This window comes from Euprymna scolopes, chromosome 14 (genome assembly GCF_053919585.1).
Source record: "Euprymna scolopes isolate OS-2025 chromosome 14, ASM5391958v1, whole genome shotgun sequence".
NCBI classification, from domain to species: Eukaryota; Metazoa; Mollusca; class Cephalopoda; order Sepiida; family Sepiolidae; genus Euprymna; species Euprymna scolopes.
Window position 1 is genome coordinate 103638503 of NC_136495.1, and position 27665 is coordinate 103666167.

The window sequence follows — 27665 nt, forward strand, 5'->3', positions numbered from 1 at the left end:
GTCATTATAAGATCTGATATGAAATGCGTGTTGATCAAAGCCGATATTATATATACAGAATGCAAATTACCAACAAAATTAAGAAAAAAAATGAACGAGCCGGAACAGTATTTGTTAAAAAATATATTGTTGCAGATGTAATTGAGAATTAAGTTGGTATCTACTAGATGATTTTTTTCTCTTCGTTAGGATATTACTCTGCTATTAATGAGCTCGAAACATCGCTGTGGGCAAGCAGTCAATTGACCAGCTTCTGTTGGAATATCTTAAATGTTAGTCTATACAGTCTCGAGAGACAAATGATAACTCCGGCAAGGTTAGCCCTGCGTGTAATTGTAAATCAGTGTGCTTAATCCCTAACAACATTGTTTCTGGGTTGGCATTGCTAGGTTTTAGTTTTACTGATAACTCCAAGCGACGGGAAACAATGCATAGAAAGTGGAGAGTACATACAACTCCTAGTATTTTTTAAACAGTCACTTATTTTTTAATACTGGGCCGGAACAACATCTTTACACCGTAATAATCTTAGGGGAATCGGTGTGTCAAAGTGATTATGCTGGATTCATTGCTTTACTGTTTTATGAGGTATTAACGTTTAAAACCGACTATGAAGTATACTTTAATATATTATTTTACTCCATGTAATGTTTTTTCAGTTTTGTTTCCACTGAGTTACCATCTATCAAGCAAAATAGTGACTCAAAAATGCAGATAAATGATTGAGAAACTATGATAGGGTGTTCCTTAAAAGCTATACACTGTTGAACTGTGAGACAAGAAAAATATAATTAGCAGAGGGAAGTCTCGCTGCAATATAATCAAAGTATGCTAGTCCTTTGTAATGCTCTGCCCATAGAGGTTTCGGCCACCAGTGAGTAAAAATGAAGTCTTTTATTTGAAGTAACAATGCGTGTTATTGCTGTGAATGCCTTACAAGTAAGAAACGCACTTAGACATCCATCAAGTACAAATATGTCAGAAAATAGAGTGTGTAATCCTGCACATCGAATAAAGCGTCAGTCGCTACATTGAACATATCAGAAGAAAACTTCTAGAAACCACATTGTTTATGAAGAAAATCATGGGTTTTTTTGTTGCGGCATTCATTATTCTAATTTAGATGTGTATAGTAAATGGATTTTAGGAAATAATCGGATTGAGTATGAGTAATGCGAGTTAGGTAAAGTAACAAGAACAAATAAACCCAAATCCCGTTTTCACTTTTCCGGATAATAAATTTTACACAACCTGAATGTTTCGAATTCATATATATATATATATATATATATATATATATATATATATATATATATATATATATATGTATATATATATGTATATATATATGTATATATATATGTATATATATATATATGTATATATATATATATGTATATATATATATGTATATATATATGTATATATATATGTATATATATATATATATATATGTATATATATGTATATATATGTATATATATGTATATACATGTATATGTATATATATGTATATATATGTATATATATACATGTATATATATACGTATATGTGTATATATAAATGTATATATATATATATATATATATATATATATATATATATATATATTGTGTATGATTTTGCAGCATTTTCTCATTTAGACAAATATTATTGAATAGCACGAAATCATTCTGTTTTACAATTTTCCTTTTTATCTTCTCCAATCTCGGAATAGTCCTTTTTGTGTTCTTCTCGAAATTGTATATGTTGGATCCATAATCGCGAGCGCTTTCGACAGAAGTATTTTTATCATCCTCAGGCATACTGTAGAAATAAATGTAGGAATTTTCTTTTTTAATTTGCTTATATATATATATATATATATATTCCTAGTCACGTGGTAATTTGTTACAAGTTAAGTGGGCGATTTTTTTTTTGCATATATTAAACAGATTTATATATACAAACACATATATACATTATTAAACATTTATCCCAAACATCTCAAAATGTTCCGGCTGCACTCATAATTAATATTATTTATTTAAGGCTTCTTTGTTTTAATGTACAATGCTTGGAGTATTCTTAGCCTATTTACATTTGTCTCAATCTGCAATACTCTTGTATTTTCTACCATAATTCTTCGAAATTCCGAATGTTGGCAGCCATGTCCTTCAAATGTTGTGATATGGAGCTAGAGTCAGAGAGGTGAGGAGTCAATCTTCGCGACAATGTGCTAGTTGTTGAACCAACATAGCTACTAATATTGGATATACACTCTTCTATTGGGCAGCTAAATCTGTAAACTACATTGGTCCTTTCCAACAGGTCATTTGTTTGCGAAATGTTGTTTTTCATTACAAGGCTTGTTGTCTGTATTTTTTTATAATATATAACAATTTTTGTTTTTTATCATTTTTGGGAGCCACTTATCTACGGATTATATTTTTAAGAATACTCTCATCGATGTTTGAGTTTTTCTGTAACTGGTTACGGTAATATATATTAACAGGTTGATAATTTTCTTGAATATTACTAATATGATTTAAATTACTAATGTCTACTTTTATTTCTTTATCTACAAGAGAGTTAGGGAATTGATTATTTACTAACACTTGTTTTATATTTTTTAATTCATTAAAACATATTATTTGCTAGAGGAAATCACCTTTGCACGGGGTATAAGATCCATATTATATTCGTTTTACATCGGAATTGGCATTCACTTTTAAAATTTAAAATACAGGAATAAATGGATGTAGGTTTTTTAAAACGTAGGTGATAAATTCATCGCGACTAGAGTCAATGAGGACGTCTAAAACGAGATGTTATGATTAGTACTTAATTTATATGTAAAGTTAAGAACTGAATTATTCTGAAAGATGCCCTATAAATATTCTATTTCCTATGTGTTATTGACAAGAATTAGTATCTCGTCTACATATCGAACGTAAATAGAAGGTTTCTCTATTAAATTAAATACCTTGTTTTATAGATCAGCCATATAAAAATTACTAAATGTCGGTTGCAATACGGAACCTATTGCCACGCAATCCACCTGTGTGTATATATTTCCCAGGTGATCAAAGAATGGGACTTTGGTTGTACACATTACTAATATTTTTTTAGGATTACTGAACTCATTTTAAGTGGAGGAACGGTCGGATTATTGTATATGTTCTTTATGATAATTTCAATCGTTTCGTTCACTGGTATATTTGTAAACAGATGTTCAACATCTAAAGATGTATTTGTAATTAAAATTTAATTCAATTGTTTAAAAATAATGCATTTGCCTGTCATGTTATATTAAAAGTCATGAAAATGCTTAAATAAATATTAAAACGCGACTGGGTTCCCATACATTAAATTCAAGATGGCGTCGGTTGGTAAAATGTACGAGTTCATGATAAACAATTAAATTCTTCGAATTTATTAAATTATGAAGTAATTATATTATAATATATTGCCTATTCTTATAGCGAATCATAGTAAATTTTTAGACATAAAATGTTAGTTTAATTGATTCGGATAATTTAAAAAAACATATTTCTGTTTTATTTACATTCAACGGAGGCCGGATAAAATGCGTTTTTTCTTTATATTTAAAACTTAAAATTCTATTCCAAATTATAGAAACGTATATTAATTTGTTTTAACAAAACAAACTACATAGTTTTTCGTTCTGTTAAAACCAAATGGTTGTTCAAAAATGACGGATTTTAATAGATTTTAATAAGCTTTTGAGAAAGCAGTTCTCGATCGATTGGCGGTCATTATATATATTTCTAAAACAGTATCTATCTCTATATTGATAGGATAGCGTACATATTATTATTATTATTATTATTATTATTATTATGATTATTATTATTTTTATTATTATTATTATTATTATTTGTGTATGTGTGTGTATCACGCTTACATCCGGGTGACAGTCGTTTAATTGTTATGGACTTCAATTTCCTATAATAAATAATTTTACCAAGAATTCTTCAAATATTTAATTTTCCGTTTCGATTATAGTTAATGCCACCCAAGAGATTAAATTATTTTTATAAATAATTTTACCGGGAGTTAATCATAAGTTTTGGTGTCGGGGTCGATTATATCTAATGGCACTAAATTCATCTATTTTTATAAATAATTTTCCCAACAAGATATATACTAGCAGTTCAGGGTGGAGTTACTCCGCCCCTTTCTACTGCTCATAACTTTCGCCATGTGTGATTACCCGTTCATGAAAAAATCCAAATATTTAGACCCAAAATTGTCTGAGTAATTTGATAGAGACCGCAGAGGTCAATTGTTTTTTAATTTGACACAAATTTTGACCCCTTAACATTTGTTGTTTTGGTCTCAAATCAAATAAAATTTTTGACCAACTTCCAAGTTACCTACATCTACAATTTAAAGTATTCAGACCAAATTGGCTGAGGAGTTTGGTAAAATCTGCAAAGGTAAATTCTAATAACTTGGGCTTTTTTGCATCAAATTTTTCGCTGCACAGCTCATTAAAATACTTGCCGCATATATGTATACCCGTTATGAAAAATTTCAAATTGCTGAGTAGTTTGCTAGAGACGTGAAATAATGAACTAGTGATTTAGAAACCTCTTTTTAACATGGAGAAGATACGTTTTTTTCTAACTATTTTGTGCTTTATTATCATTTTTATTATTATTATTATTATTATTATTATTATTATTATTATTATTATTATTATTATTATTATTATTATTAAAAAAAGAAGAAGATGAGGATGAATAAGAAAATACCGTAACATTTTTATTTTAATTTACACATAAGCACCGATCTTTCATTAGAATCTATGGTTTAAGCGGAAGAAAATTAGGAGCTATGGAAAACGCATTTTGATCAATATTTCATTTGACGGAAATAAGAATAAGAATAATTTATTTCGTGTAATTAAGCTTTAGGAAAATCCAACATAGCTCATATCTCGGTTCTCGTATTTGGATTGAGATCTCATCATATATTTTTAACCATCACATGTATATATATATATATATATATATATATATATATATATATATATATATATATATATATATATGTGTGTTTGTGTGTGTGTGTGTAAACTGCTAAATACTTTAGAGATTTTACCATAATATATACACTTATCACAAATGTTTCATTCCACTGAAGAACTTCTCAAAACGAATAGGTTGTCATATTCTTATAGTAATAAGAAACACACGACTGAGTAGCTCACTTACCATCCGTGTTTTGTCTGCCTTTATGAAAAGGTAAATAGAATCGTATATATATATATATATATATATATATATATATATATATATATATATATATACTATTCTAATTACCTCTTCATAAAGCCTTTTACAAACTTACCAAACTAGAATACCATAAACTTTTTTAAGGACAACATTACGGATGAAGCTAAAAATGAAACTTGTATATAATGTCAGAATAGTAAATATTCTGGATGTAACATTAAATATAAAGAAGGGGTGTTATGAACCTTATAAGAAGGATAGCGATAATCCCATCTATGTCAACGCACCATCTAACACCCCTAAATCCATTATCAAATATATACCTAAGTCAATTAGCATAAGGATTAGTAAAAACTCCTCAAACAAAAGCATCTTTAACTCCCAAAAATATTTCTACAATAAAGCTCTTAAAGTCAGTGGCTATGAAAATATGGAACTAGAGCATATCGAAGCAATACTCCCAATAGCACACACAAAAAAATGAGAAAAAGGAAAATAATTTAGTATACGCCTCCTTATAATATGATACTCAAACCTAACCTAGACAACACATTTTTAACCTCATCAAAAAGTATTTCTGTCCCAAAAAACTCTGCACAAATTGTTTAATAAAAATACTATCACATATAGCTATAGTTGTAGTGATAATTTAGAAAAATATAATAACAAAATATTAAATGACAATAATAGAAATTCACCCAAAGTAAATAAATCATGCAACTGTAGAAGAAAGTCTTAATGTCCCCTTAATGGAAATTGTCTAACAATTCAGTTCTTTACACTTTCTATTAAGGAAAACCCTGACAATAAAAATATTATATTGGCATAGTTGGCAATACACTCAACAGAAGATATACCGACCACAAATGCTCCTTTTAAAATCCAAACTATACGGACAAAACATCACTATCCAAAACATTAAATAAGTTAATAAAACAGAGATTATCACCAATAGTTTATTGGTCTATCCTTAAGAGAGCTAACACTAGTTCGTCTATGAATTCACTTGGCTATTTATGCTTTTTTGAGAAACTATTTATATTAACGTTCAGGGAGAGAGATAAGCTCCTAAACAAAAAAAACAAACAAAAAAACAAGACAACTCTATTAATTGCAAACGCTATAAGAGACCCCTCCTTTCTAACCTCAATCAAATCTGACGTCTCAAACACTACTTGACACATACATACCGAATATGCCATCATCATACTCTCAATTCTTATATTACTGTAAATAACAATACTATGTATGGTTTTATTTCCTGTATATACCTTTCACTCTGCCCTTAATTCGCCTATATTTAGTATCTACCCCGCTATACACCCTTACATAACCATTAATAACTACATATTCCTATTTCAGCGACTTATCCATCTTTTTTCCATATATATATATATATATATATATATATATGTATATATGTATTTATATGTGAATTCTGATTTTTTTAAATATGTCTAAATTTCTTCTTCTCACATATACTGTAAACATGCATATTACCATAGCCATGACCGCATAACCTCATCGTAGTACTTTTCCTCACCTTTATTATATGTTTTAATTCTTATCTAACTAGATTTTAGCTATATATAATTTAGATGAAGAAAACGACTTAGATCCGATAATATTTTGCAAATGACATTATATAAATACGATGGAGAGGTATGTCTGGGGACTTATTACATTTCATTTTTATCTTAATTGATACAACAGAGTGGTCGGAAGATCCAAGAGGCGACAGAACAGAAACTGAACATAGTTCAGGGCAAGTTGTGAGAAAAAGGTCTAGTAGGCTAGCATACTGGCCGTCATTGTCGGGCACACGGGTGGGTTCCTGAACAATCTGAGTGAGGTCATAGGCAATGGAGAAATCATGACAGAACCTCCCCTCATCATCGGTCTTGTTTGAGTGGGTCAATCATTCGACGTTGTGAACATTGAAGTCACCACATACGTGAATGTTAGCTGAAGGATAAGCAGATAGGACTTGGCCAATTTTCTCAGATATGCTTTAAAAATAGAAACCCCGCTGTTGTGGGGGCAATAGAGAGTAAATATAGATGCAGTAGTGTGAGCTAAAGCAACCCGGAAGCACATATAGGGTAAGTTAGGATCTTCCCTGGAGATGTCCCTCCCACATGGAAAGCTATCTTTAATATAGGCACATATTCCATGCCCATGGCGATCTTGAGGGTCAGATATAGAAGTTAAGTTAGAGTATCCTGTAATTGCAAACTCTTCTAGGGAAATAGTCTGTCCAATGCCAGTTTCACTTAAAAATAAAAGGTCTGGTTTAGTCTCACGTAATTGGGTGTCAACCTCTGGAAGATTAGAACGTATACCCCTGATGTTGGACAAGGATACATGGTAGTAGGGGTCTACGTTGGAAGTTGGAGAACCGGGTTTAATCGTGTATTTTTTCTTGAAACTTGTCATGATGAAATTTAGGAATTTGTCGACTAGGTCGTCAGATTTACTTAGAGCAGGACAGAGAGGGGAAACTAAGAGAGAAAAAGAAACGAAGGATTTTTTTTTTGTAGCTAATGATCAGGTAAAGCCGTAACAATTACCCACTAGTATGGCATCGAGAGGTCCCATATAAACGTTGTGTTAAGGAGAATAGTTTCCCATCTCCCTGGAAAATCTCATCAGTATGCTCTGTATTTAAGAATTCAGGTGATCGCTCATCCCCCTCTCAGTACAGGCCAATAAGTCTCCTGTGCGTCATGAGTAAGTTGCTAGAATCTGTGTTAAATACAGAAGTAATCAACCATCTCAACAAAAATAACCTTCTTAGTGACACTCAATATGGTTTCCGTTCTGCTAGATCTACAGAAGATGTGCTTACAGTTATATCGCATAGGATTAGCAAATCTCTCGACGGTGGCAATCTTTCTAGGGCAATTGCTCTTGACATATCTAAAGCCTTTGATAGGGTATGGCATCAAGGTTTACTTCATAAGATCGCTAGTTATGGTATAGCTGGAAATGTCTTCTCAATTATTAAATCATTTCTTTCTGATAGGTTCATAAGAGTAGTAGTTGAGGGGCAAAAATAAGAAGCTCACAGTATTAATGCCGGTGTCCCTCAGGGGTCCATCCTTGACCCAACTCTTTTCCTGATCTACATTAATGATCTTCCAAATCACATCCTTACATCATTTGTAGACATTTATGCTGACGACACTACCATTTATGGTTGCACATCTAAGACAGTAAACGACCAAGTTCTCTCCAATCCTCTCTCCTCTGATCTTGAGCACGTAGTACAATGGGGAAAGGAGTGGCTGGTTACTTTTAATGCATCTAAAACCAAGCTTCTCTCCTTACATCATCAACATTCTAATCCACATTTGGCATCAATTGAAATGAATGGCTCTCGTCTTCAGGAGGCCTCAAGTTTTGACAAGCTTCTTGGCTTGAACATTACTCCTGATCTTAAATGGAACACGTACATCAAATCTGTTGCCAAGGCCGCTGGAAAATGGTGGGATCTTTCTATCGATCCGGTAAATATCTCACTGCTGATGCTATTCTCTATCTATATAAGAGCCAGGTACGTCCAAAGATGGAATACTGTTGCCACATCTGGGCAGGAGCTGCTAGAAAGGACTTGTCCTGCCTTGATAGAGTTCAAAATAGACTTCGTAGCCTCGTAGGAGATGTCCATTTCTCTTCGCTGCAACCTCTATCTCACAGAAGAGATGTTGCGAGTTTGTCTCTGATGTATCGTTATTTTCATGGAAAGTGTTCGACTGAGCTTCAATCTATATCCCCCCTCGCCAAACTATCACAAGAAACACTCGTCTAGCTGTAAACACTATCAATAATTTCCCCCACTCTTTATCTGTGCCTAAACCTAAACGTAGATTCCATGAACAAAGCTTCTTTCTTAGAACTGAACGCCTGTGGAATTGTCTTCCGTTTTCCTGCTTTCCGGCTGACTACAATATGGTTGTGTTCAAGTCTAAAGTAAATAAGTTCTTGATGAGCCGTTCCATATAAGTTATCAAATTTACCAAATTTTCATTACTAATGATTAGTATATTGTCCAATTTCTACTGTACACTCTTTAACCCTTATCCTTGAGTGGCCTCTGGGCCTTGATAATGTGGTGATGCCTATGTAAAAAAAAATGACATTATATTTGTAAGCCCATTTTACCCATTTATTTTGTACCTGTATGTGTATAAATGCGTATTCTTTTGTATGCATACTGTATGTTTGTGTGCCTATTTTTATTTGCATTTGTATATTTGTACCTCTCTTAATATTCTCTTTCTATTCAGCTATGATTTTCAACTCCATGGTGTAAACGTATACTTAAATAAATAAAAAAAAAACAATGATATAATAAACTTTAATTAATAACTAGTATACAAAATACTTCACATAACACATAAAATAATATGATAGAATTTTACACCTTTCATAACTCATTACAATAATACCACTAATAGCAACTTATTATTAATAATATGCGTATATTTTCGTATCTACATATCCATATAGATCTGTATACTTTTTATGCACCTGTTTTAAATTTTAAATTATCTTAATGTTTTTTTATAAATCCATAATAGTTATTAATCGCAAATTTCAACTTAAATATTATTCAGTTTAATATGTATATTCTAATACAATTTTCCTTAATATATACTTATATCTGTATAATATTATCTCTGTACATAGTTTTATTTCTGTAGATATCCACCTATGTATATTTATTGTGTGCATACGGATATATATATATATATATATATATATATATATATATATATATATATGGGTGTGTATGTAAATGTATTTGCTCATATATATGTGTATATATGTGTAAGTGTGTATGTCTGTATATGCATAGGTCGGTGTATGTGTGTATATTTGTATATATATATATATATATATATATATATATATATATATTCATGTGGTTATCTGTTTATCTATACATGTAGTTTTGTATTCTAGCGTGTGCGAATTTTCTCATATGTATATATTTACGTGTGTGTGTCGCTTTTGCAGACGCATGTATGTCTGTGTATATTTTGTATCTCTCACTCTCTCTCTATATATATATATATGTATATGTGTATATATATATATATATATGTATATATATATATGTAGGTCTCTATGAATATGTCTGCATTAGTCTATCACCCGACCCTTTACTTAACTTATAATGACACGTAACTTCTGATCTCTAAAAAATACACGTGCAAGCTCTTTTTCCTGACACGTTCAAAATCAATGTATAAGCATACCCCCACACCAACTTTCCTATACAATTTACAGTCCCAGCAAAATTATGACCCACTTTAATCATTTCAGATTAAGATCCTGTTGTTGAATTTTTTTTGAATAATCTTCTAATAGGTTTTAATGCGATCGTTTTCCTTTTTTTATTTTTATTTATTTATTTCTCTATCCTCTTTTTCATCATCTTTTTCATCGAGCTTGAAAATTTTTATAAACATTTTATGATCTTTTTATATTTTTTTAAAGAGCTCCATTTATTTTTATGTTTATTTTTACTTTTTCAATTTCGTTCTCATCGTTTCCATTTTTGTTTTAGGCCTCCTGAGGTTCTAGGTCGCCTGAGAAAGTCTATGTTACTGAAACAGATTGCTTGTTTATCCTCAAATAATATATATATATATATATATATATATATATATATATATATATATATATATATATATATATATATATACACTTGTGCCCGATATTATTCATACCCCTCGGATCTTTGAGATTTCTATAAGAATATTGCTCAAACCAGAAGATAGACAATATTAAAGGGATTTCAAACAATAAATCAAGCATAAGCATTTAATTTAAACTCAACAAATAAATAAATTATGCAAGTCTGAAGCATTATACTAAGAAAAACAATAATGGCACTAGTTTAAATTATTAATACCTTTCTTACTATTAGTCAATAGCATGCCCTTTATTCTTAATAACTGCCTGTCACCGTTTTGGATATTTATCAACAAGGTTTTTACAATCATCAACACTGATTTTTGACTATTCTTCAATGCAGTAGTTCTCTTAATCCCTCAAATTTCTAGGTTTCGCTTTTTAACCTCAGTTTTCAATATGTGGCAGAGGTTTTCGATAGGGTTCAGGTCGGGACTCTGGCTAGGCCATTCCAAAACATTAATGTGATTATCCTCAAACCATTTCTTGACTATTTTGGCAGTATGTTTTGGATCATTATCCTGTTGAAGGACCCAGTTTGGTCCTAAATGGAGCTTCTCCGCATCCTGTCTAATGTTTTTCTGGAGTATCTCCAAATATTGCTCCTTCTTAATGGTTCCATCTATCTTGACCAAACTACCTGGACCACTAGCCGAAAAGGAGCCCCAAAACATTAGGCTACCACCACCATGTTTCACCGTGGGTATGGTGTTCTTTGGGTTGTAAGCTTCTCCTTTCTTCCTCCAAACGTAAGAAGCATCCATATGGCCAAACAATTCAATTTTTGTTTCGTCAATCCACAAAATACTTGAGAAAACGGACTCTGAAGAATTCACATGGGTCCTAGCAAACTTTAGACGTGCTGCAAGGCGTTTTCCGGTGTGCAATGGAGTCCTTCTTGGTCTTCTTCCTTTCAGACCATTTTCATGCAGAGTCCTTTGCAATGTTTGCCTTGATATTTTTATGCCAGAAGACTCCAGATTTTCTAAAATGTCCTTAGTAGTGGTGGTTGGATTTGCATTAACACTTCTTACAATATTCCTGGTGGCTCTAGCAGACAGTTTCCTTTTCCTTCCTCTACCAATCAAGTTGTTTGTTGTGTGGTGGCTCTGGAATTTTTTGATGATGCTCTGTACTGTAGCTGTAGGGACCTCAAATTTCTTGGAAATTGACTTGTAACCTAAACCATCCTTATGTGAATTCACAATTTTAGTCCTAAGATCATTACTAAGCTCTTTTTTCTTCCCCATTCTAATAATTTTTATTCTTTTTTTGGTTTTCAGTTGATATCATTTTAATTTCTGAAAAATGCAAAAAACGAAATGAAATTAATCAAAGGTTGTATAAAAGCATTCAAAATAAGAATCAAACAGGAAACAAACAGTCAGAAACTCGATTAATACTGAAAAAATAAGGGGGTATGATTATTTTTGAACATTGCAGATTTTATAAATAGCTGTATATTTCTTTTATTACAAGTATCCCGATATTTTAAAATGACGAAAATGATCAGAAGAGGTTTATTAAGAATATGTATCAATATGGACGTAAACAATAAATTCTTACAAAGTTACACCTAATAAACTCAATTTTCAAGAGGGGGTATGAATAATATCGGGCACAAGTGTGTATATATATATATATGGCTCTACGTGAAGGTAGTAGCTTCGTATATCTTGTTGCTGCATTACTGCATTAAATAGGCTGGACAGGGATCACTTGCTACCTAGAATAACTATACCCTTGGTACTAGCCACACCAGGTCTGCCAAACTTTGTAAAATGCGGTGTTTGTGCAGCACCGCTAGGCGATGTGTTCCCCAGACTGAACTAACAGTCCGATTCAAGGACCAAGAAATAGCTGGTATGGTTCCCATTAGCACAGAAATGTTACCAGGGTAAACCAGATAATGTAGTGTTTGTTCACAACTGGTCTAGGGGATGGAACTCTCTTATGAGAAAATCATGCGCCGTTATTATTATCTTGCGTGTGGATAACCGTGCACCTGTGAAATCTTAATTCGATATAGAGAGTGTGTATTATTTTTAACAGAACCAATGACGACTTTAAACAAATGAATGTGCCGTTTTTTCAGTGAACCATTTTTACTAATTTAATATGAAGTTTGGCATATCGATATGTGCTTACTTTAATACATAACAATGAATCCTGTCTGGCCATTGTATATTTGCACCCAAATCAAGAATAGAAACAAAATACCTTGAACGAATATGTTTATTGTGAATATGTTCATTGCAAGTGTAAGTACACCCCAAGATAAGAGAAAGAACCCTGAACGAAAAACCGCTCTAATACTCAGGCATAATAAAATATGTGCTGCAGCTCTTTTCAAAACAAGGTTTGCTGATATTAGTCCGCTAGAGGAACTTAAAGGTTGATTCACTTTTTATCGGATTATAAAATCAAGTTCCGTGAATCAGGCGTTTTTCTTTTGTCATCAGAAATGATATTGCCAAAACTCTTGAGTTCCTACTTGTAGTTATAAATGACCGTTTATATCCTTGAGCATCACAGTAGGAAAGGACAAATATGCGACATTTTTAATTTGCTGTACACATACACTTAATTCAACTGATGAGTCAAATGAGAGATGTTACTCCTCTGTACTTGAAAAAGTTAACAAGTCCTGTATTCATGATAAGCTCTTTGTCTTGGGTGACTTCAATTTTCGTGTGGGTAGTGATACAGAATTTTGGAGAAATGTCATTGATGCACATGGAATTGGTAAAGTCAACTCAAACGGCGTTATTTTATTGTTTCTTTGCAGGTAATTGGATTTTTTTGCTCAGTAATACACTGTTGCAGTTGCGAAAGTGCAAAAAAGCCAGTTGGAAGCATCCCCAATCTAATCATTATTATCTCATTTACTACGTCATTGTACATCGGTCCGATAGAAAAATATAAATGTTACACGCTCCTACAGTATTGTAGAATGTCGGTCATATCATAAATTGATCTGCACTACAGCCAGGATGAAAACCAAGCTCCCTGTTCTAAACCAACGTAATTCCTCCATCCAAAGAATTGATGTAGGCAAGTTGAAATCTAAGGAAACAATGCTCTCGTTTCAAACGGCTACTGTTGCAAGGTTGTCTTCCATTGTATGTGAGAATGACATTGGCGCATTGTGGAGGGAGTTTAAAACTGCAGTATATGACTCTGCAAAAGAGTCATTAGGTTATGTTTGAAAGAAAATCAAGATTGGTTTGATGAAATTGGTCTATCATCCTATTGCTCAATAACATGCATCAAATCCATCACGTGTGGATTACTAACAAAAATTCGTCAATGAAACACAAGGCCTTTGCGCAATCTCGGCCCCAGAAAATTAAACAAAACTGGTGGAAGCTTAAATATAAGTTCTTACTAAATGCTGCGGATACCTATGATTTTAAATCATTCTTCCAAAACCTTAATGTAGGTGTTTGGTGCCATTTCAAGGGGGGGGGTCTCCAATTTTATCATTAGATGGCATTCTCCTCACTGATAAGAAAGAAATTGCTAAGACCTGGGCTGAACATTTTATCAAATATTTTAAACAGAGAATCGACAGTGGATCGGGAAGTGATTAATTATGATCCTTAGAGACCAAGGGTTGAGGAGCTAGCTATCAATCTATCCATGTAGAAGACTGAATGGACTGTAAAGCAACTTTTAAATAGCAATACCCCAGGTAATGATGTCATACACGCAGAAGTATATAAATGTGGAAACAAACTACTAATCAGTAAACTAAGTGCCATGTTTTCATTAAGTTGGGAACTTTGTACCGTGCCACAACAGTACACAGACGCGTCACTCATTCATCTGTTTAAACACAAAAAAAAACAAGTGTAAGTGTTATAACCATAGAGGAATTTCTCGCTTTTTTGTTGCCTGTCAGATTCTAGCTTGTGTAATCTTAAACAAGCTCAATGGTTCGACTTATAAAACTGTGCTCCCAGAAACACAGTTTGGTTTTAGGCCAGGAAGAGGCATTGTGGAAATGATCTTCAGCCTCTGGCAAATACAGGAGACATCGAGGGAGCAGGAGAGGGACTTGTTTGATACATTCCTTGGTCTCACAAAAGCGCTTAATACCGTCTCCAGAGATGACATGTAAACTGTTTTCAGGAGTATCGGTATTCACTGGGAAGTGCTGCCGAAATACGCTCTTGCTGCTAAAAAGTGAACCATTTATAGTGCCAAGCAAAACTAAGCAAAGATGTGTACTAGTCCCGATCTTATTGGCTCTTTTCTTTTCGTTGATGCTTATGATAGCGTTTAAGATCACATCGAAATGTGTTGATGTTGAGTATCGATCAAGTGGAGTATCACTTAGCCAGGAACGGCTGAGGAGTAAACCAGACTCTTCTTGGTCTCTTTATGTTTATGATTGATCTCTTTGTCTGCAGAACATCCTCAATAGCTTCACTGATGGATGTAAGGTTTTCGGGTTTACAATTATAATAATAATGACTGAGCTTATTTACCAGCCGAAACCTAACGTTCCGTTTTATTCACAACCAGTAGTAAATGTTGATAGTAACGCTTTGAAAACAGGATCTTTTGTTACATACCTCGGATCTGTTGTATCTGATGATGCTAAATTTGAAAGGGATATCCAAGGTGGAATTAATAAAGCTAGTGGGGCATTCGAAAAAAATCGATACAGACTCTAAAAGTGACGGTGGCAGTCTACAACTCTGTCTTTTTTGCCTACCCTTCTGTATAGTGCTGTATCTTCTGTGTGGTTGCTGTGGTTGACCTTGTACCGCAAGCATATAAATCAGCTTGGATCCCTTCCATATGAGGTATGTGTGTGTTTTAATGTGCAATGTTGGATGGCAGGATCATGTTCTAAGTGGTGAATTATTGGAGAAAGGTGAACTCACTTGTGTTGAATCATTTTTGCCCAGGATTAAAATGCGGTGGTCGGGTTATCTCCTGAGAATTGATGAATCAAGAGTTCTAAAGCAACTATTTTATGGACAACTGACAAATTCACGCCGCCCAACAAAACGTCCTCTGCTTCGTTACAAGGATAAACTAAAAGTCAACCTGTAGCGTCATGAAATTGTTCTGAGTTTCTGGGAGAGTGGAGCAGGGGATCGCAGCGAATAGAAGAATATGTGTTTTCTACGAACCAGAGAATTTGAATATAACCGTTTCTATCATAGAGACGCCCTTCGTATAAATATCTAGACAAAGCACCAAATAAATCCACCAAAAATGAATATGCATGCCACTGGTTTCAAAGCACGATGCAAAGCAGGGTTATCTGTTTACTCCAGAAGGCATCTTTGACCGACGAGCATATGCGGGTTCACCGTCTTCGACGGAGTGTTCCGGGCGCCTGCAGGACTGTAATTAAACATACCGTTTTACAGAATTTAAGAGTTGCTCGAAAATTGTATACTAAGCATTTTCATTCATAATCTTCCATGGGAGAATCAACCATATTTATACAAACGGATGCTTATATATTTGCGGTATATTATAATTTGTTGTTAAACTAAAAACAATATCTTTGTGAAAAAAATAAGTTAATTTATAAGTAAAAGCGTCAACGTTTTTTATTATTTTGTCTTAACACAAAGATCGTTGTTTAAACATTCACTAAATAATATTACAAAACTAAAATCAAATTTGTATTCTATTTATTAAAATAATTGTAAATTCCGAGGAATGATCGACTTTCATGAAAAGAAAAAAATAACAAGACGACTACATAATGTAATTGTCGTAGTAGTCCTAAAATATGTAATAATATAATCAAAACCACTTTTATTATAGACAATCCAACCGTTCAGAAATCCTGCTTGCCACAACTGTAACTCAGGACGTCATTTTTCTGTGCGACGCACTGAAGCCATGATTACGAGAACCAGGATTAAAGTCAATGAGTAAAAAGCTGCATGGATTTTATGAATGAGCGCTGAACTTTTCAGGTACGACCATTTTGTTAGCGATTCTACCCTGAAACGTACTACTATATAACAATTACTAATGATTGTTTATTTCACATTAATGTAAATCATTACGCGCGTTTAGTGTTGGGAGACAATAGATACTACCGGTAAGCGTAGCTTCGCCTGTAATTGTGAAGTAAAAAGAAGTACAATCTCTAACGACATTTCTCCTAGATAAGCACAGAGAAATCCAGGACAACCAAACTCCAAGCAGCAGTTGTCATAGAGCACATAAAATGTTACATGGGGGTTATTTCAGAAAAGATGACGTATATTATATCTCTGTTGTTGTGTGTTCGTATTAGTGAGTGTACATATTGGGAGATATCATATTGTGTGTGAGATAGAGAGGGTATATATAAAGAGAGAGAAATAGAGATAGAGAGATAGAGAGTACATTTTAATACAGAGCCGGAACATGTAATTCAATGAGAGGAGATTTATGATATATATAGATAGACCGAGATAGTGCGTTCGACATTTATACATTTTGACAGTTCTGTGAATGGGAGTGTTTCTATAACATTGACACATATATTTCTTTACCTATTTTTGAGATGATGATTTTCACAAAGTTCTTATAATATAAATTCACAATACCTTTCTGTTGTTGAATAACATAAAACGAAGACGCAGATACAAAATTATGATGGGATTTGTTTATTCCATTCCGACCGGTCAATGGCTTTGCATCGAGGAATTCAAGTCTCTACATGATTCTTACTTCTCCCGTTCGATTCCAAGGTTCCATGTAAGCTCTGTCTCTGACTCAGTGACATCTCTCTGCTCCCCTGACTGACTTACCGACGGACTCACTGACTTACCCTCTGCCAAGCTCTAACTATATTTAAAACTCATGACATCATTGCATGACCAACACGTGTATATCATACATGCGGCCTGACACGCCTCACGCTTCCAAGAAGCAGACTCTCAAACCAGATTTTGATTAACCCACTTTACAAACATTTTCAATTTTCCGTTTTAAATTCCTAATTTTAATTTCATTTCTTTAACGGAAACAAAAATACATCATTACATTCCTTTTTCAATAAACAGATATTTAACTTTGTCATGTGAACTAAACAATGGGAATTCTACACTCAATTTTCAATAAGATTCTGTATTATTTATTTTAACTCGTGATTAGAATTCTCAATTCCAAATCTAGCTTCGCAAGTTCAAATCCTCGGCTTCCTATCTCATATTTGCTCACTTCCAAGAACAGGCGACTTGTTATTGTTATATCCCTTCCTTATTTTCAAAAATCTACGCATTTTTAAATTCTAGTACGTTTTTTCTCTATATTTACACAACCACAATGCTAAGAAAGATCAGGCTAAAAATCTGTTTTAGTCAGCCTTTGAAACGGAATTCACAATTATTATTTAGTTATTCTTAGTAGATAAGGCCCTCTCTGATCTTCTTGGCATTTATTTTTGGGTGTAGGGTAATCCTCCCCTGATCCACGTCATCTGCTTTGTCCAGCCACCCTTATGCCATAAACTAGAGGTCTCAATTGACGAGTCCTTTCGTCCCAAAAGTCCTCTTATCGTACCCTTGACCCGGTTGTTCTCTTAAGTATGGTTTGGTTTTCATTTTGTAACTATCTTATCTGTTCCAGGACATCTCAAAGCTCATAATTAATCCACGTGGTTGGCTTCCAAATTTTAAGATGTACCTTTCATTACACTGATTCACTTGGATTTCCTTGCTCAGACTCTTGGAATTTTGATGGAGATTTAGAGAATACCCCCTTAACTAATTAACACCATAACCTTTGCTCCATGAGTCCTATTTGCGCTTAAATTTTTGCTAATTTGCCGATTATTGTGATTTTTCTTTTCTCTCTTCCAAGATCCAGCAGAGATATCCCGCATTCATGTATCTCTAAAAAATAAGGTATATCTTCTTACGTACCTACGGTATATTTTCTTTTCTCTCACCTCATTAAGCAATATGTGATTTGCCTACGGTACTTCCTCTCATAGGTCACTGGTACCCTTAAGGATGTTCGTATCCTCTCCACGCCTGTCTCGAATTAATTGAGCTAATTCTTACCTCCTGCTTGGAATCGTCACATACAACCAGCTTTTTTCAAGCACTCAATTGCACATGGTGCCTCTTATTCCTCGAACGGGGCATCTCTAATGCTTACCCGGCAACTTACTCTTCTTGCGAAAAATATTTATGGACTTACAAAAAAACAATTTATTAAAAAAGAAAATATCTCTTGGCTTTTCACATCTGTAAAAACTTCTCAAAATTACCCGCTTACGTAATTGTATTTTGGTCCCCTCTCAGAAATTCTAATTTATTCTAGGCCAACCATCTTCAGTATAATCTTATTTTTCCTAAATCATTTCAATTCTAAATTGCACCCGTTTAAAAAAATATCTACTCTTTTCAGAACGTTGAATACAAAACAGAAAACAAAATTCACACAATTTTCTAATTCCAATGTAATCAAGACTGGAAACGTTCCTAAAACAGCTCGCGATATCAGCGAAGCGTTTGGCGCAGCAAGTACGTCAAAAAGCACTACACAAATGTGGTGTAATCATTTTTGTTGCAGTGAGGAGAATCTTCATTATGATGAGATTAGTAGTCGACCATCGGATGTTTACAAGGAGAAATTTAGAGCCTCCGTCGAATCTAATCCAGGCACAACTTTTCAGAAAGTTGTTGCGTGATTATGTGTAATGTATACGGCGATTTTAACCACTTGAGAGAGATTAAAAAAGAAATCGATTCATCACATATTAAACGGCAACCAAAAGAAAATCCGTTATAAAATGGCTTTTCCTTCTTCATGCAACAGGGACCATCATTTTCTCGACCGAATTTTGGTTTGCGATAAAAAGTGGGCTCTTTACGACTACCGGTTACGATCACCTCAGACGCTGACAAAGCTCCACTACACTCCCCGAAGGCATAGCTACACCAAAATCAGACAATGCTAATTGTTTGGTTGTTTGCGACCGGTCGCATCCATTACATTTTTGTAACGCAGGCAAAACTATTACGACATAGCACTGTAAAGAAATGGATGAAATTCACCAGAAACTTTGACAACAACTTCCAGCAAGAATCAACAGAAAATAAAAACATAATTCTCCTGCACAATGATGCCTGACCGCACGTTGCTAAAATGAGTCTGTAGAAGCTGAATAAATTGGGCTACGATCTCTGCTATTCCAGACCCTTCAGGTACCGACTATCTTTTTTCAAGCATCTCGACAACTTTCTGCGGGAGAAATGCTTCAAAAACTAAGCGATATCAAAAACGCTACGACCGACTTCATCGCCACCAGCAAGCAAGATTTGTTTTACATTATTGGCGTAATACACTGTTTTTCGTTGTGTGTATTCTGATGGTACTGATTTCGATCAGTAATTGAGGAGGAGAAGCCAAGACATGTTCATATATAAAAACTTGAAACCGGTTTTACCTTTTTGTCAACCTGATGGATTTACCTCATAAAATCTGAGTATTCATTTTCATCTACATCTTTTTGAGAATGTAAAGCATGACTTGTTGATTTAGTAAGAATGAAATGGTGTGTGTATGCGTGTATGTGTTCAAGCGTCTGTAATTTTATGTGTATCTGGTGGTGTGTGTTAGTCTAAGTAAAACGGTGATTTTATAGGGGAAAATCCAGTTCCCTAAAAAATGGGGTGTCTTAATTTTTCCGTGGGTAGAGAGGACACCCCACTCCTTATAAGCTTAATGGATATAAAAAAGAAAATTATTACGTTTAACAGTTTATCAACTCTCATAATATTGTAATTTACTTTATTTTATCTAAATACAAACAAAAAACCGTGAATATGCTCTATGAATATGGCTATATACGAATAATAATTCCAGTGCCACACGCTTTTACCTCATCACATTATATCTTTGCGAATAATTGTGCTTGGCATAAGAAATGAAATGTTCATTTAATCTCGTGTTCAACTGAAATGCAGTATTAAAAAACATAAAAAAAATCTATCGCTTTCTGTGGGTTTGTGTGTGTGTGTGTGCGTGCGTGTGTGTATGTGTGTGTGTGTGTGTGTGTGTGTGTGTGTGTGTGTAAAACACGTAGTTGAATTCGTCGTTTAAGTTAAGTTGTTCAAAGAAACATAATTGAATACCCATGTCATGAGCGGTACAGGTAATTTATTCTGAGACATTAATCCGCTTGTTTCCTCATGGGGTTTATATCATTTGACATTTTGGCCCAAATCAATTGTAGTTTAATCAGTTTTTTTATTAACTAGAGTCATAGGTGCGAAAAGACATATCCATGAAAAAATGTCGGTGAACTCACATTTGCAAATATTAGATACACGTATATATATATATATATATATATATATATATATATATATATATATATATATATATATATATATATATAGTCACCCACATACAGTACTGTTTTGCTGTTTTACAGCTCATGAGTGCGGCTAGACAAGCAGGTAGCTCAAGCCAGTATCGAAATCCGACCGGCAATATGACATCGGATCTTCTAACCGTTGCGCTATTCGGCAGTGAACAAACAATGATTTCACACTGTCCAAATACCTAAGCTCCATTTGTTGACACAAAGGGCGTTGCTTCATACGCTAATGTTAATTTGTATATGCATATATGCAGAAAAATACAGATCAGATGTAGAGTAAAGAATGTAACGGATGAGTATATATATATATATATATATATATATATATATATATATATATATATATATACTTGTTTATTGTAATATAAACATGCTCACATCCCGCTGCTACAAATATCCACTTGTTTCAATCAAACAACAGATATCATCAGGCAGCGACTTGACTATTCAAAAGTGTAACAATAAACAAGTATTATCATCTCTTTTTATTGAGCACTATATAACAACCTCGTTGAATTCATTAGTCCATTACTTTTGAATACAAAAAACCCGAGTGTGTATATATATATATATATATATATATATATATATATATATATATATATATATATATATATATATATATATACAATGTTCTAAAACATTTTGATTTTTTTTAAATCCCAGGAATACTGCCATTTTTTTCAAAAACAGAATCGTGTTTCTTCAGATATAATCTGTCATGAACACTATGCTGTGTGAAGTGTTACATCTATATTGTATTTCATCTGTTCCCACACCATTGTGCCGATAAGTTAATTATAATTAAATAAGAATGTTATTGTCTCTGAAGCTGTCTCTTTGCTTGTAATGTTATTTTGATTACTTAGGATATGTAAATTAACCTATGCTCACTAATTAAATTCAACCACCCTAAATTTTGTTTATAATAGCTCTGAAAGAAAGCAACCCCGTATGTCGGCAGCAGTCAGAACGAGTGATTTGCAAGTCATATACACGACACTTTTTCTCTTATGTGGTAGCTATAATTTTGTAGACGTCTCTCATCTTCTGACTGGGTTTAGACTTTCACATACGCCCTCCCCCCCCATATATATATATATATATATATATATATATATATATATATATATTGAGTTGTAAGTTTAATAATTTGAAATTATGAATCAGTTTCCAAAGGAGAAACACATCAATATCAAAAAGAGTGTACGATCTTTTCAGAAACGATATTCATTTTATTAATATTGACATTTAATATTGATAATAATTGACAATGATTTTTTTTAATATTTACACATCAGCACAAATAGGATAGGGATATGGTAAGACACTTAAAAAAACTAGTATCTTTGTTGAACGTAAAGTGGATACCTAAAATATATAGAAACATAAGAAAAATATCTAAATTGTGTATTGATAATAAAAATAATGTTAAATGAATTAATATTATGTAACAAATTGGAAATTAAAATTTGAAGAAAGACATTTATATACAAATATATGAAATGCTGTTTGAGAAAGGGAGGTGCTCATGGTTACTTCTTTAATCCAAATATGTAATTCTAATGTTATGTACGGGGGGCAATATTCTGTTAAGAATAATATATATTGTTTACTCTTTGTGAAAACAAAAAAATGGTTAATAAACTAATTAATGATGATGATGCTTATAATATAAACGGTAATAATTAACAATAAATGATAAATAATAATAATAATAATAATAATAATAATAATAATAATATCATTGCTGTTTTTTTCTTTTTCTTACTTTGTATTTTTTTCACTCAAAACTTTTAATCTAAGTTGGTTTAATGTGTTCTCACCGTCTTCCATTTTTGCAATAATGTAATTGTTGTGGAGACGCCCACTAATTAGCATACGTGGGTGAACAAGATATAGATTAAGGTATCAAGTCAGCAAGACCGGGGAGCTCTGTTCGAACGCCGGATAGGCAAGACGCATGTGCCGGTTGCTCCATCAAAGACTTTAACACGCCCTCTGCCGAACAAGCTTCCAACTGCAGTACAACTGCGCCTTTGTAAATATGTATTATCTTTTCGTCTTAATATATTTGTTTTACCTTTACTTTCTGCGTTCGTGTTGTTATTGGTACAAACACAACAATAATAATGCTTACTCTTTCGTCCTTCCGTCTTTCTGTTTTTTTCTATGTGCTTACAATATATATATATATATATATATATATATATATATATATATACGTTTTTATATTTTATTACCATATTTTTCTGTTTAGTTACATCATTGCTGCATTTCAATTTCTTGTTCTCTGTCAGTGGAGGAGAAATCCTTCACGACTGGGACAATATTTATTTTTGTTCCTTTTCTCCACGTTAAAAAACGACCCTGGTGTCTAACTCTGCCCCGTGGGGAGGCATTGTAAATAGGCACATCATTGTTTCAGCTACGCGATCGTTTTTTAAACTCAACTGAAATCTTTCATGTTTAAGTAAATGTGAAAGCGTACGTTTTCTTCGGTCATGGACTAATAGTTATGTATATATATATATATATATATATATATATATTTATATATATATATATATATTAAATATTTATTACTAATAAGGGCTTACATCAGAGATAAACAAGCATACAAGCAAAATGAGGTAAAGATTTCAATAATATCGCATGACCACAAAATATAGAAAATACTAAAACAATTAATGTAAGGCCCATTACATAAATATAAAAAAAACAACACAAATGTCTATCGCTTTCAAATGTACGATACCGTTTTTACATAGTTTTATTAATAATGCAGTTGTACTGAATTGTTTCGCATTACTAATCGTTGAGGGTGTTACCTGCTCCTTATTTACTTATATCGCCCCCCCCCTTTACACATATGTATTACTCCCGCAAGGATTAAGTAACGAAAACATTTAAATACAACAGAATCACAAAAAAAGGAAAAAGTTATTAGTTTTAAAAGCGATATAATCTTGCATAAAAATTGACGACGTATCGTTTCTCGATGGAAAAACATCAGGCAGCTGATAGGAAAGTTACGAGTTTGACACTTGTTAAAAGATTAGCCATGTTGTCGTGTTGTGAAACACGTATTCATAGATATTTTTGGTGTACAAACGTATTAAAGAAATATTTAAATAAAAGAACATTGATATAAATATATAATAAATATAATTAAATATATATATTATATATATATATATACATTGTTTATATGCATTATATATACATATATATACATGCACAATATATATATATGTGCATTATATATATATTAATATATATATATATATATATATATATATATATATATATATATATATATAAGTATATATAGTAACATTAATTTTACGCACTGTAAGGCATGGAATTCTATATGAATCGATCCATTTCTATCTAAAGATCATGAGTTAAATACGATAACAATTACTCCGGCTTAACACGTTCTTCAAAAAATGTTTTCAATCTACTTATTTTTACCATAATTCAGTCGTGCAAGAGTTAATAAATAAATAAAAAATCCGACAGCCTCTACATACCAATTTTCTTATTCTGAATTTTTACCAGCCTTTCTCCAGGGAAAACACATTAAACACTTTTTCACATATCTGCGTAGCATATATGCTTCTAAATTTTTCCCATATCTGAATAGCATATATACTACTAAATTTCAAGTCTGTAGACCAAAAATTAATATACAGGTTGAGAATTGTCTCTACTCACACACAATCTCAAATATGTATGCATATATATATATATATATATATATATATATATATATATATATATATATATATATATTAGGTTGGTGCAAAAACAATTTCGTTTTCTAACACATGTTATTTTATATACGATACTTGAATAAATTTAATATATAATAATAAATTCAATATATAGTCATTTCGAAGCAAGCCTTTCGCTGTAACGAATCGTGTTATTCATTAGTGTTCTAGATTTCTTTATCGAGTTTTTTTTTTCAAGCTTTTCGATAGCATGGTCAAAATTCAAATCCGCACGGTTTCTTGTTTTAGATCAAACTAGGCCGAAAATCTAGCGAGACACCTCGTGATATCAATGATGCGTTTAGGCCTAGTAACGAACGTGTTGCACAATGGTTGTTTAAGAAACTTCGCATAAGTGACAAGAGCCTAGAAGATGAACAGGGTAGCGGTCGACTGACTGTGCTTGAAAACGAGCATTTGAAAAACATAATTGAACTCGAAAAACAACACGAGAAGTTGCTGTTAAGCTCCAGGTCGAACGTTTAAATGACGTTCCCCATTTAAAACAAATAAAAGTAAAAGAAATGTTGGATAAATGCCTGCCGCATGGATTGGACGATAACTAAAAACTGTCGTTTAGCAGTGTTTTTTGCGCTCCTGCCAAACAAAACGACTCATTCCTCGAACGGATTGTGACGTGTAATTAAAATTGTATCGACTACGACAATCGGTGAAGTTCGCCACAGTGGTTGAATGCCAGTATTGCACAAAAAAGGTTATAGCGGTTGTTTGCTAGTCTGCGGTTATGACTGCTTCTTGAATAAGGGCTAAACGATTACGACGGTGAAGTACTGGCAACAAATTGACGGAACGTACCAGAAGCTCAAACGTATGTGCCCGACGTTAGTCAATATGAAGGGACCAATTCTCCTCACTTGCCCGCATCGTTCTCAACTGACCCTGAAGAAGATGAACGACTTGTGCTACGAGACTCTCCCTTATCCGCCATAGTCATCGGCCTCGCTCCTACCGATTATGCCTTTTGCAAGCATCTCGACAAATTTCTGCCCAAAAAATGTTTTCAAAGCCGAGATGATTGCCGAATCTGCCTCCACTGACTTTATCGCTTACATAACTCCAGAGTTATATGCTAATAAGATAAACGAACATGTTCCTCGTTAGCAAAAATATATAAATTATAATAGTGCTAATTTCGATCAATAAAGTTTAATATGAAAGGTTTTATGATTTTTTTAAAGATGAACGTCAAAAAAAGACATTTTTGCACCAACCATATATATATATATATATGTGTTCATCAACATTTCGTCTTTATTTCCAGAGGAAGTCTCGAAATAAAGACGAAACGTTGACGAACACATAATACGGTTTGTTCCTTTTTATTTACTCTATTTTGTCGGAATACTATTTCCATCATTTTAATCATATATATATAATAATAAAAATAGGATACCTTAAACGGGCCTTATTATCGGGCTTGAAACCGACGGTACCAATGATCTGTCTCAACTAACAACTTTCTGTACACAAAATATAAAAATATAAATACTTAAAATGTGGATTTTCCTTTTAATTGAGCACTCTGCTGGAATTCTTTTTCCAAAAAAAAACTAATCATAAATATATATATATATAGAGAGAGAGAGATAGATATATATATATATAGATATATATATATATATATATATATATATATATATATATATACACTAGTTTTCTTTAGCATTCTAAAAAATGGTCTTTCTGCTGGTTACAATAACGCTAGTAGTGTAACAGACCACATGATGCATTGCATTTGTTTTTAAATACATATTATTGAAGCTTTTAAAATCAAGTACAGTTCTCAAGTAAAATATCACTTATGCAATATGTACCTGTCGACAAGATATATATATATAATACATATATAATGCATATATAGATATATATATATATATACATAATACATATAATATATATATTATATATATAATATATATATATTATATATATATATAATATGTATATATTTATTATACATATAATATATATACATATACATATATATATCTATATATATAAAAATGTAAAGTTGGTTCGTTCTGAACAAATAAAACCCTATTTCTAAGTTACCAATTTATTTGAAATTTTCAGACAACCCATCTTTAGAGTCGAGGTATGTTTTTTATGTTATTGAAATAAATTTACCTCGCGATTTATTAAAATTAAAATATTAAATAAAATAAATATATTTTTTTTACTGCAAATCTGTTCTGTTGATAAAACTGAACCTCCGGTTCGATTCATTTCACAGCCACGAATTGACGAAAGATTTCATTTTCTGTTAACTCGATAAGTAAAAAAAAAAAAAAAAAAAAAAACTTACTCATGCAGAGAGTGATCCGTGCTGAAATAATAATGTTATTATTTAAAAAGCCATTCTTAACATATGGAAGGGAGGGTGTTTTGTACCTATTCTGTACTTTAACCTTACAATTGAATAAAAACATATCATAAACTTTAAACGTAGAAAAACGATTTTTAAAAAATAGCGCAGATGATAACTCTCTGCATTAGCACACACACACACACACACACACACACATACACACACACACACACAAATAATAATAATC